The following is a 12,091-nucleotide window of genomic DNA, read 5'->3' as shown; positions in this document are numbered from 1 at the left end:
GACAGGCCCGGGGCCGCCCCCTGGTCTCTGCAGCCCTCGCTGCTGCCTTTGAGGTTTGCCCTGGTGTCGAGGGCGACCCCTGGGGCGGCTCCCAGTGCCGGGGCCGCTGCGGAATCAGCCGTTAATGCACCAGGGAGTGTGGGGGCAGGGGGGCCCACTCCTGGCGCTGCACTCGGGGGTCTGTCCCGGGGGCTCAGGGACCAGGTAAGTGGGCGTCCAGGGCAGGCTTCCCACTCCCTCCTCCAGCCCTCAGGGGCGGTTTCCAGGCTCCTGAAGCAGGGTCTCTGGGTTTTGCGGTTCTGAGAAGCCAACTGGCCTCAGGGCAGGCGCGAGAGCGGGCGTGGGAGAGGGGCCCGGGCCGCGGCCACCAGGCGGACAGGGAGGAGGCTGGACGCCCGCCTATGGGCCAGACCCATTTCTTGAGCCAAGTTCCACGCTCCCAATTACTTGTACGTAGTCGGAGTGGTTCCAACACGCCCTCGCGGGTGGCGCGGCTGCCGGGAGCATCTCTCCGGGGTTGTTGACACCATCGGACCGAGGTCGAGTGTCAGGGTCCCAGGTCCCAGGCTTCTTGCGGATGGGGGGCAGGTGTACTGGGACCAAGGTTTACTCCATTGGCTTTTATACGGCGCCTTTAGGCTGGAGCGACAGCACGGCGGGTAGGGTGTTTGCCTTGCATGCTGCCAACCCGGGTTCGATTCCTCCATCCCTCTCGGAGAGCCCGGCAAGCTACAGAGAGTATCCCACCTGCACAGCAGAGCCTGGCAAGCTCCCCGTGTTGTATTGGATATGCCAAAGACAGTCACAACAAGTCTCACCATGGAGATGTTACTGGTGCCCGCTCAAGCACATCGATGAACAGTGCGACAGTGCTACTGAGCAGCGACTGAAGATAGACAGACAGACAGACAGACAGACAGAGCTGCAGTGGCCCAGGCCCTGCCCAGGGAGGACCAGGGCCGGGCAGCTGGCAGCCCCAGGACCCTGCAGGTCCCAGGAGCTGGACGCAGCTGCCCGGGTGCCCGAGAGCAGCCCCAGCTCAGCGGCAGCGAGAGGCGGGGGCAGCCGCGGGCACGCTGGGTGGTGGGCCCACGGCTCACTCTCCCCGCCAGGCACAGGCCCTTCCGCGCTGGCCCTGCTCGGGAGACGGCCCGAGTCCTGCCGGCTGGGCGCGCGGCCTGGGGAACGGGGATGAGTCGGTGACCGTCCCCACACTGCCTTTCCCCAGAGAAGGTGCTCGGACCTCTCTCCGGGACGGGCAGCGGGGAGAGCCCGTCCCTGCTTCCAGCGGGGGTGGACGGCGGGGAGAGCCCGTCCCCTTTCCCACTCACTCGGTGTTTGGGCCGAGTCACATTTGCAAGTGACGCCGGAGGCCGGAGACGCCGTTTCCTGGGGAAAGCGGAGAAGCTGCACGCGGCGGGTGACTGGGGCCGAGTCTGCCCCCTGGGGAGTCCGGCCAGGCAGGGCCCTGATTCCCGCTGAGGGGTCGCGGGGCAGGACCCAGGACGCCAGGCAGGCGGAGAGGCAGAGAGGCCCGTGAGTCTGGGTGCAAGGCGGGTGGGCACTCTGCCTCCAGAGGGCGAGTCTCGGGCAGGGGCGGGGCCCAGGACTCTGGGGCTGGCCGGCGCGTCCTGCCCAGCTCCCCGGGAATAGGGCCCCAGGGTCGAGCCTGGGGCATGGAACCAGCGTCCCCCCACCGCCTAGCCGACCCCCGAGCCTCCGAGTCTGCCCCATCACAAAGTCCAGGGCTAGCACCTGGCGGCCACCCGCTCGGACAGTCTCCCTGAGACTGCCCCGTGGTGAGGAGGTGGCCGGGCCGGCCCCAGTCGAGCCCAGGCCTCTCCCACCCCACCCCTGCATCTGACTGTGCCCCCCTTAAACTCTTTGGCGTCTTTTTTGCAAGTGCTGCTGGGAGCGTTGCCACATAGGGGCTCAGAGGCTGTCGGCTGCGGGTGAGGGTCCGGGGGCCATACTGCAGCCGTGACCACGCGGGTTCCACCCTTCCCTGCTCCAGTCCTGGGTGCCCTTGGGCCTTGCTTTCCTCTGAGGGCTGTGCAAGCTGCAAGGAGACGGGTTCTTAAAAATAAAGTAAGCCAGAGCCAAGCGGGTACTGGCGTCCCCCGAGTGCGAGCCCTCGACCCCCCTTGTGCCTCGACTGGCCTCTGTCCCAGTGAGACATCCTTCGTCATGACCTGCAGAAACGCCAAGTGTCGGAGGCGTAGCAGGTGGACGTCTTGACGGCCTGGGTCCCACACGCGCCCCCACCTGCGTTCTGACCCTGCCCGGGCGCTGGGGCAGCAGATGGGGTGAGCCCAGAGGGCGAGCCTGTCGCCTACCCCCCGCCCACGTCTCCCCCCACGGAACCCCGTGTCTGCAGAGGACAGCGCTGGTGCTCGTCCGTCCGGGCTGCCGTGACCGTCACGGGCCAGCGAGACGCCTTGGCCCAGATCCGCCAACTGTCCCACGGAGAAGGCCGGAGTGGAAGGCTTCAGGGACGGAACCCAGAGGGCCGCAGGTCTTGGGCCCCACCCCAGGGCAACGGCCGGAGCCCCGTCAGACCACGGAGGCCAGAGGCGGGCACACCAGGGAGCATCACCCCGGCCCAGGGCAGTGAGCGGCCAAGGCTGGCGCCAGTTATCTGGGACGCTTCCAATCGGGACTTAATTCCGTGTCACGGGGTCTTCCCCGCAGAAGAAACGCCCGCAGAAGGAAAGGGGTCAGCAAGAACGGGAGCAGCGGGCGGGGCCGGGCAGGGTGAGGACACAGGAGCCCCAGGCAGCTGCGCCAGCGCCAGCGCGGCCCAGAGACCCTCCCAAAAACTCTGTCCTCGCCGGCACAGCACCCGGAGGAGCAGAAAGCGCGGTTTGCTCGAGGCACCGAGCCGTGACCCTCCCTCACGTCCGTCCTCACGTCCGTCCTGTCTGGGGTGAGGCCTTCCTTCCCGCGTCCCCGCGGCCTAGAGTCTGGGGGGGTCTGGGGGGACAGGCCACCGCACGGCCCGTCCTTGCGTCCCCGCCTGCCTGCGGCCCTGCAGCAAGGTGCCCCCTGGGGAAGCCTTCGCTCAGACGTCACAGCAATGACCACCTGCAGGACGCCGCCGAGGGGCCGAGTCTCAGCGAGGGGCCCGTGGGGACAAGAGAGGGGAGGCACGGCCAGGGTCCAGCCTGGGCCCAAGCAGACGGCTGCGGGCTGGCATGTGCCTGGGGCATGCGGCCGCAGGAAGCAGCCGGCGCTGTCCCTCCTCTGGCCTGCCCGTGTGCCCCTCGGCCTTCCGGAAGCGTGGACAGTGGAGGGACCCTGCGGCATCACACAGACCCCCGGGCACACCCTGGTCAGGCCTGTCGTGCTTTCCCGAGCCTGGCAGCAACCCCCCCGGCCCACAGCCGGGTCTCTGTGACCCTGCCCCTCTCTGCCCGGCCACCATCTGTCACCGGCCGCTCCGATGGCCCGACGGTCTCTGGGTCCTTCTTCTCTCCACTGGCTCGAAGCCAGCCTTCCCACGTCATCAATCACCCCAGCGCGGGACTCACCCAACAGCTGTTATTACTCAAGACCCCGCTGGCCAGCTGGGCGGCTCCCTAGTCAAGGCCAGCTTGGCTGACCTCTGTGGTCAGTTGGGGGCTCAGCCTAAGCAGAATGGAAGTGGCCAGGCTGGTGGTCAAGGCCAGGGCCCTGGACTCCCTCTGCCCCCTGTCCTGCTGCCCTCATCCCACACCCATGGAACGGACAGTCCCCACCGTCTTCCTGGCCGCGTCCACCCCCTGCTCCGTCCAGGTGCCAGGAAGGGGAGGCCCAGAGGCCGGAGGTGGGTCCCAGCCCGCAGCTCTGCCGGCTCCTCCCCCGTCCTGCACCGGCACCCCTGGGCTCGGACGGGGCCGGAAAACCCTGCAGGGACCTTCCTTCTGCCACCGCGTTCGCAAGGACAGCCCCGACATCCCCACTGCCACTGACATCCCGGGCCTGGCAGACATGAGAGACAGAGACAGACAGAGACAGACAGAGACACAGAGGCAGAGACAGAGACGCAGAGAGAGAGAGACAGACAGACAGACAGAGACAGAGACACAGAGGCAGAGACAGAGACGCAGAGAGAGAGAGAGAGAGAGAGAGAGAGAGAGAGACAGAGCCAAAGCCAGACAGACAGACACACAAACACACACAGGCGAAGACAGACACACAGAAGGAGAGAGGGGGAGGCAGATGGATGGACAGAGGCAGAGACAGACACTCACACAAAGGCAAAGACAGAGAGAGAGAGAGAGAGAGAGAGACAGACAGACAGACAGACACACACACACACACACACACACACACACACACACACACACACAGAGTCTGAGCAATGGGCTCTCAGGGTGCCGGCGGCTGGCGCCCTCCTGGCCGCCGGGCGCAGATGTCGGGGACGCTCCTATCACTCCCCCGGCCCAGACGCGGCAGCTCTCCTGCCCGGCGCAGGACAGACGCCATTTGCTGGACTCGACGTCCACAGACTCAGCGCTGACCGGTGGCAGCAGCCGCCCTGGACATCTAGTCTGGAGTCTGGGCCCAGGCTGTGCCGGGGCCTGGCACTCACCTGCCAGGCTCCTTCCTGGGTGCTCCGTGCCCTGTTGCCCGCCCGCAGGTGCTCGTCCGGGCGGCGTCTCCCCTCCAGGGGGGAGACTGGGGGGCCGGGGAAGATGGGACCTTCCCAGGAGAGACACGGCTCCTGACCACGGGGCGTGGGGCTGCAGGGGGGACGCAGGGCCAGCCTGGAAGGCCGGGAAGGCCTCGGTGCTGAGGGCCAGGCGCTGGCCCAGGTCAGCCCCGAGAGGTGCCGAGGAGGGCAGGGCCCCGGCACGCGGCAGGAGCCCAGCAAGCTGGCGGGCGGCGGGAAAGGCGGGCACAGAGGCGCGTCCTCGGAGGGGCCGGCACGTCGGGGCCAGCGTCCAGCGGCCTGGGCCCGGGGGCCGAGCCGAGACGCCCCTCGACAGACTCGGGGGGAGGGGACGGCGGGACGGGCGCGTCTGGCCTTTGTCCCGTCCCTCGGGTAAGACGGTTCCTGCTTCTACAGGACCAGAGACTGGTTTGTCCCCAGAGTCCCCGGAAAGCCAGTGAGGGGGACGGCTTCCAGGCCACTGTGAGCCGCACTCCCAGGGGCCTGCTGCAGGGGTGCAGCCGGGCGGGCACCCTGAGGCCGGCGCCCCTCAGGGTATGCAGACAGGAACTCGCGCGGGCGCCTCGTCCCCGCACCCCTTCCCGCCCCGAGGCCCTGGCGCCCTGGCCCCGAGCTGGTCCCAGTTCTCACCCGCAGCCTCCCTCCCCCTCCCCCTCCGTGGTGGGCACGCGGCCATGAGCAGGAGGAGAAGGCGATGTCCGGGAGGGCGGAAACAGGCCCCACTCGTGCCTCACCTTCGTGGGGCCACACCCCGGAGCCCCCCGGTCTGAGGCTGACGTGCCACATGTGCCGCCCAGCTGCAGAAGGAAGGGTCCAGACCCGTCCTCTGGCCCCGGGCCCTCTGCTCTCTTGGTCCCCTTACGCGGGCTGCGGGGGCCTGGGGACCCCAGCGCCTCTCCCGGTCCCTCCCACGGCCCCACACAGCACTATTGTCTCATGGTGGCTCCTTAGCGACTTTTCGTTTTCATTTTCGAGTTTCACTCCACACGCTGTCTGGGAAGAGCCACGTGACCTATGAAGCGGCCCCTCGGCTGTCTGCGATCGTTAAGATCTTTCCTCCCCCGAGTCCTTCCCACCTGCCGCCAGTGCCCACGCCGCAGAGAAGGGCCCTCGCCCACCCTCCAGCCTTCCTGGTGTCCAGGGAAGCGGGTGCGACCCCCGGCTGGCTTCCTGCAAAGATTTGTTGGCCGTGTCCCTGTGCACAGAGCACACTGCCCCCCTGGAGGACAAGCCCGGTCTCCGGCTCCCAAAGGCCAAAACCTGGACAGCAGGGGGAGGCACAGGGCCGCCAAGGGCGGGGGCAGCCGCCACCCCACGCCGCCCCCTTTGTGATGTGGGTGGGGGTTGAGGGAGTATCGGGGAGTCACTGCAACAGAACAGAGTTCAGTGAAACAAAACAGAGATGAACTAAGTCAAGCAACATAAAACAGAATACAATGAAATAAAACAAAGTAAAATAAAACAATAGAATGGGAATAAGTCAAGCGAAATAAAATAAACTTTAACAGCACATGTTGGGGCCAGAGGTCGGGCCACTGTGCCGGTTCAGCCACCCGTGCCCGGGGCAGGCAGGGCAGGGCGCCTGGCACCATCCCGGAGCAGGCCCAGGACGAGGGGACCCCGGACCCAGCAGGCCCCACTGGCCTGGCTGTCCACCTCCACCCAGCGCTGCCCTCCGCTCTGCCCTGGCCCGGGCTGTGGCTTCGCCGAGCCCCCTCACCCGGATGCCCAAGGCTGCGAGGGGCCAGACCGGGCAGGAAAGCCCTGCCATGGACACACCGCCACCGCGGTCAGCTCTAGAAGGTTCCGCCGCCTCCCTGTGAGGCCGTCGGTCTAGCTCTTGGCGCCTGGGTGCAGGCGGCATGAAATATCCCCCACACGGCCACCCCCAAAGAACGACCCAACAAAGGCCCCTCCACAAAGGTCATTTTTCTCCTCCTTCGCTGCTCGGTGAATGCGGCCGGGCCCGGCGAACCCAGATCCCAACAAATTTAAAGCCGGAGCAGCCATTTAGAGAAAATGACTTCCCGGCCGGACAGCAGGACCTGTCTGGGCCGTGAGTAATGGGTCTTCGAGCAGCGGCATAAAACAAACGTGCCAGACGCCCGCTCCGGGGCCACGCCGTGCTTGCGAGGCGCCGGCCACGCGCGGGGGGTTAAAAGGGGACCCGTCGCCCGGGGCGCCCGGGAAACATGCTGCGGGACCTGCCGCTATTAGCGCCCCGCCACGCGGCGGCCACGGCGCCCTTTCTCGGTGGCCGGAAGCCAGGAGGAAATCGGACTGCCAGCGCCTGACCTTTCCTCCAGAGCCATAAATTCATCAGGGCCGCAGAGCGCGGCCCGCACTCAGGGAGGCCGGTTCGGACTCAGTCCTACAGGACCCACTGTCTCGGGCTCGAAAAATGAAAACCAAGGGGGGCAGCCTGGCCGAGGGGCTCCAGCCGGGCCCCCGGGCGAGAGGACGGGGCTAGCCGTGTCTCCCACGATGATAAATCCCCCCAGGTCATGTTTATGTAGAATGAATTACAGGCCTTTCACATGTACCTTCCTAACATTTCACAAGGGCTGTATTTTACTCCCAACGACCAATTACGCGATCATTCTGGCATTTACCTGGGCGTGATGATACACAGCCAAGCCATTCTTGTAACATAATTCATGGCTTAAAAGTGTTTGGGAAGTCACGTGGCCGCCTACACACTCCTAATGACTCGGATATTGCTATTAAATTTTACAGATTAAAGTTTAGTAAACCTTAAAAATCTTACGCTGGTTTCTAGGCACCTTATTAATCCTAAAGGAGAAGAGGATCTGCTGTTTGAATGTCAATAAATGAGTAACCCTGTAAAAAAGGAGGAAAAGGGGGGTGGGAGAAAGCTGACATTGTCCCGTCGTGAAGGAAGAAAGAGGCTTGATTTCTTTAGAGGTGGAAGTGGCTGGCTGTGGCCTTCATTCCCGCCCAGTGCCCAGCGAAATGTGCAAATACACCTCGAGACGCCCAGCCGACCTCTGCTGTTTTCCTTCCTCTGACTCATAACGCTCAGAGCAGAAACCACAGCTGCACTCGAGTTCTCACCTATTCATTTAGATTTGGGGCTGGGGGGCGGGTTTCGGGGGAACACGATCTTTTTATAAGCCTGTGAGGTCACCAAATTCAGATTCAGCCTCCGCCTGTAAGACGCGTTAATAAAAGCACGATGCAGAGGGAGGTTTAATAGGAATGGTTAAAATGCATGGAATTCAGATTTTACTGTCCGACGGCTCAATTAAACAAATTGAATTTTTAAGCAACAAAGGGGAATTGAATCAAATTAGGAGCCGAGTGTGACCCCGGCTGGACCCGTGAGCGGGGAGAGGCGGACGCCGGCTCCCGGCCCCGGCGGGCGGGGGCTGCGTGGGCGGGGAAACGTGTTCGCGGCTGAAACGCAGTTTTTGGCTTCTCATAAATCATGTGTCACTTCATCACAGCCCGGCAGATAATGAGCAATAAAGTTTCCACACGCGGGGAGGGAGGGGGCGGCACGACGACCCCACGAGGGGCTGCAGCCCGGCTTCTCTTAAGCGGCGGCCGTGAGAAGAATCGGCAGCTTTGTCCGAGATGAGCCGCGCTCCGTCCACGAGAAATCGCTGCCTCGAAATCAGATCCCATGAAGAGGACCTTAATGGCAACAGCGTGTGGAGGGCGGGAGAGTAAACAAAGCCTGATGTGCGCCCAGAAACAGCGCCGCCCCACCCCCACCCCCGCCCCCGCCCCCCCAGGCTGGCCCGGGTCCGAGCAGCGCATCCTGGAGTTGTCACTGGCATCCGGGCAACATCGGGAGCCACCACATCCCTGCCCGGCGGCTAAAGGGCCGTCTGGTGTCTGCGATCCCCAAACCGTCACTGCCCCGATTGAGCACACCCCCGTCCCTAAACATTCAACCAATGGGGAAGAAAGAGAAGTTTGGCGGGACCTCCCCCCTCCCCCCTTCGGGCAGCCCCCACACGCGGGGCCTGGCTGGAGCAGATGTTCCACAAAAGGTTTCACTGCAATTACCCGGGATCGTTTCTGACTCTTACTCATCTCCGCAGCCTCGTGTGGGTGGGCTCCGCCGTAACCAGGGCCAGTGGGCAGGGAATGGAACCCAGCACCCAAGGGGCGGCAGGCGTGGAGCCCCACCGGGGGTCCTGCAGAAAAGGCACCCACGACAGCCGGCCCGGGCGGGGTGGGGCGGGACCCCCCAAAGTCGCCCTGCCCGGCCCTGCCCGCCAGCTGGCTGCAGCGGGACTGGGCGCCCGGCTGGGGGCCTCCGCGTCTCCCCGGGGCTCCCTCCACCTTGGCGCTCGGATTCAGGAGGGGTTGAGTGGAGGATCAACGCAGGCTTCCAGAAGCTTCCGACTGGGTCCCGTCTCAGAGACCCTGAAAAGCTTCTTCCCCTGTTCCAGGGCTGTGTCTCCCAAATGGCTCATGGGCGGGCCAGCTGCGCCCCCGGGTCCCTGAGCTCCAGCCCAGCTTCTGCTCCACGTCCTGGTCCCGCCACTGTCCCTGGCCAGCGACACCGTGCAGAGGGGGAGGAGAACTAGAGCCAAGTCAGGGCGAAGGGTCTGGCTCGGCTGGAGGCTGTGGGACAGTGTGCGCGGGCCAAGGGTGGCCGTCTCACACGGGGCCCGCCGGAGACAGCCACGCCCCCGGGCCCGGGCGAGGGCGCCCTGACTCCCCAGCCTACGTGGGCCGGAGCGGGGGCGGGGGCGGGGCTGACCTGGGGCTGGTGGGGGGCTTCTCTCTTGGATGCAGCCGCCACTAGGCACTTGGTGGAGAGTTACGGGGATGCCAGATACGACCCAAGGAGTGGGAAACAGCCCACCACAACCTGCAGCATTGTCTGCCGGGCTGTCTTGGAGGCTCCGGCCCGAGCTCGCACACACGCACGGGTCCCCATGAGCCCAGGGGCCTGAGTGCGGGCCTGCCGGCATCATGGAACCGAGAACGGCAACCATTTGGAGGTGACAGATTTGCACGAATACTATGAGCGCCAGAAAAAAGAAGGTGGCCTCGATATGGAAATCAGTGCAAATACAGAGCTCCTGGCTGCTTCTGGAAGAGGGACGCCACGTAAAATCCTTATTTCTCAGTTGTATTCGTTAAAATGACGCATGTTAATTACATCCTGGCATTCATCTGACAAATAACTGATAAGTCTCACAATGTAAGTACTAATAATGCTTGCAGCCCATTTTATTATCTTATGAAATTAGAGATTGAACATTGATTATGACTAATAGGGGATTTTATCCAATAAAGACAGCCCAGGAGGGGGAGCGTGTAAAAGCAGGGTAGCTGGATTCCCCCAGCCGCGAGGCGCGCTCTGCAGCCATTAATTAGCTCAGACACACACTCGGGGTGAAGGCCGTCAGAGTTGGACTTTTTTAGACCAGCGGTGAATTATTTATTTCTACCCTCGCTAGACCGTAAAGTGCAAGTAGAGTTTGTTTAGCAACAATAGGAGAAATATATCCACTACCGGCCAGCCGGGCCCGGCGCTTGTTAGGCTTACTGTTCGTAAGCAAATTCATCTGAAGGGTGGCTAATGCCGCGCTCCAGCCCCAGACTGAAGGGTGATTTCACAAACGTGCCACGGCTCTCCATCACCCCTTCATTTTAATGTCTTTATTTTATGATTTTGTTGATGAAATACTACTTACCCAGTGCTCCAAATTCCTTTTAGGCTGCAGGCGCTGGCTGGCCGAGACCAGAGTCATATTTTACAGTCATATATTTCAGCTCTCTCTGTCCACGTCGGAGGACACAGTAGCCAAGATGGTTTTTCATCGTAGAAATATATTTTCATATTTATTTATTGATTTGACTAATGTATCTATTTTTCAATTCACATGCTTATGTTTCAATCCATTAAAGTGATTCATGGGCAAATAATATGTTATTGCAAGTACAGAGAGGAGATAGAAACCCCTGTTCATTTGCTCTACCACAAGAACAAAAAAAAGTAATAATGAAAAAAAAACCACTGCATGATTAAATATAGTTTTCATTCCCCAAAGATCAAAATTATTTCACAGAAAGCATAAAATTTTTTTAAAATGTGTTTTTTTTTTTAAGTAGGATGCAGCTACCTATAGAATAAGTTCCCCAGGAATAAATATTTTGTGGACGTTCCTTAACAAGATCAAGTACCTAAGCCCGGCTGAGCTCGGGGAGTGAAGTGAACAACAAGATGCAGAAGGGAAGCGGCCGCTCGCCGTGGCCCAGGCCCGGAGACGGGCACCCTGAGACCCCCTGGCTCCCCTCCCCCAGGGCCCTGGGGAAGGCTGCCCGGGTCCTAGATTCCGGTGCCCAGACTCCGGAAGCTCCAGCTTCCTGGGTGGGAGCGGCACAGAGACGGCACCGCTGGGCCGAGACCCCGGGCAGGGGCCGGCCGGGGTGGAGACGGCGAATCAGAGGCCAGGGCGCTGCCCCTGACTCCCCACGCCCTCAGTCCTCCCGGGTGTTCCCGCTCAGGCTGCCAGCCCGGGAGCCTGGGTGTGCGTCCCTGGGGCAGGGGGCTGATCCGGGCTGGCCCCCTCTGGGCAGGCGCGCAGTGGGCAGCGCAGGAAGACTCGCGGGAGCGGGAGGACGGGGAGAAGCCCGGCCCCAGCCGTGACCTGCCAGCGGGCAGTCGGGCCTCCCGGAGCCCCCCGGAAGCCGGGCGAGTGTGCGCGACTCCCTGGGAGGCTCACGGACCCCCATGCTTCCGCCTGTGGGCCGTGGGTGGGCGGGGGTCTGTGGCAGTCTCCCCCCACCCCCGGGCCCTCAGAGCCGCAGCTGTGACTGGCACTGCCGGTCCCGGTGTAAGAAGGCTGGAACCCCAGCCCGGCGCTGCCGCTGCTCCTCGGCGGCCCCGAGACGGCCCGGGCCGAGAAAGGACGGCAGCCCCCACAGGGGGACGCTGAGGCCCACAGGCTGCCCCCGGGGCAGGGAGCGGCGCCCCAAGGCAATTGCCAGTGGGCTGTGGGAGAGGGTCACGCGCGTGTGACAGATGGGGGACACCAAGGCACGTGCCGAGCTGTTCCGGGGCTCGGGGTCATCACCTGCCCCCCTCTGGGGCCTCGGTGCTTCACCTTCCTCCCGTCCACACCCCGCACTGCCCGGCGGAGGGGCCGTCCCTCTCCCGACCCTCGGGCCCGCCCCAGCCCCCCTGGTTGCCGGGCGCCCCTCGCGCTGAGGCACCCGGCCAGCTGCCCTTGCTCTGAAAGGCCAGTGTGCAAGGCCGGGCGGGTGGCCAGGACAGGGCCAGTGCAGGCCAGTGTCCACCGGTGAGTGAGGCCTGCCCCTTCCTGGACCCCGGGAGCACTGGGAGCGCGAAGGAGTGGCAAAGAGAAGGGAAAGCCCCGAGGCCGGGCACTCCCTGAAGGTCAGGGCGCCTTCCCTCCGGTTTCCCACGAAGAGTCACTTTGGCGAAAC

This window comes from Sorex araneus, chromosome 11 (assembly GCF_027595985.1).
Source record: "Sorex araneus isolate mSorAra2 chromosome 11, mSorAra2.pri, whole genome shotgun sequence".
NCBI classification, from domain to species: domain Eukaryota; kingdom Metazoa; phylum Chordata; class Mammalia; order Eulipotyphla; family Soricidae; genus Sorex; species Sorex araneus.
Note: the sequence above shows the minus strand (reverse complement) of the source record.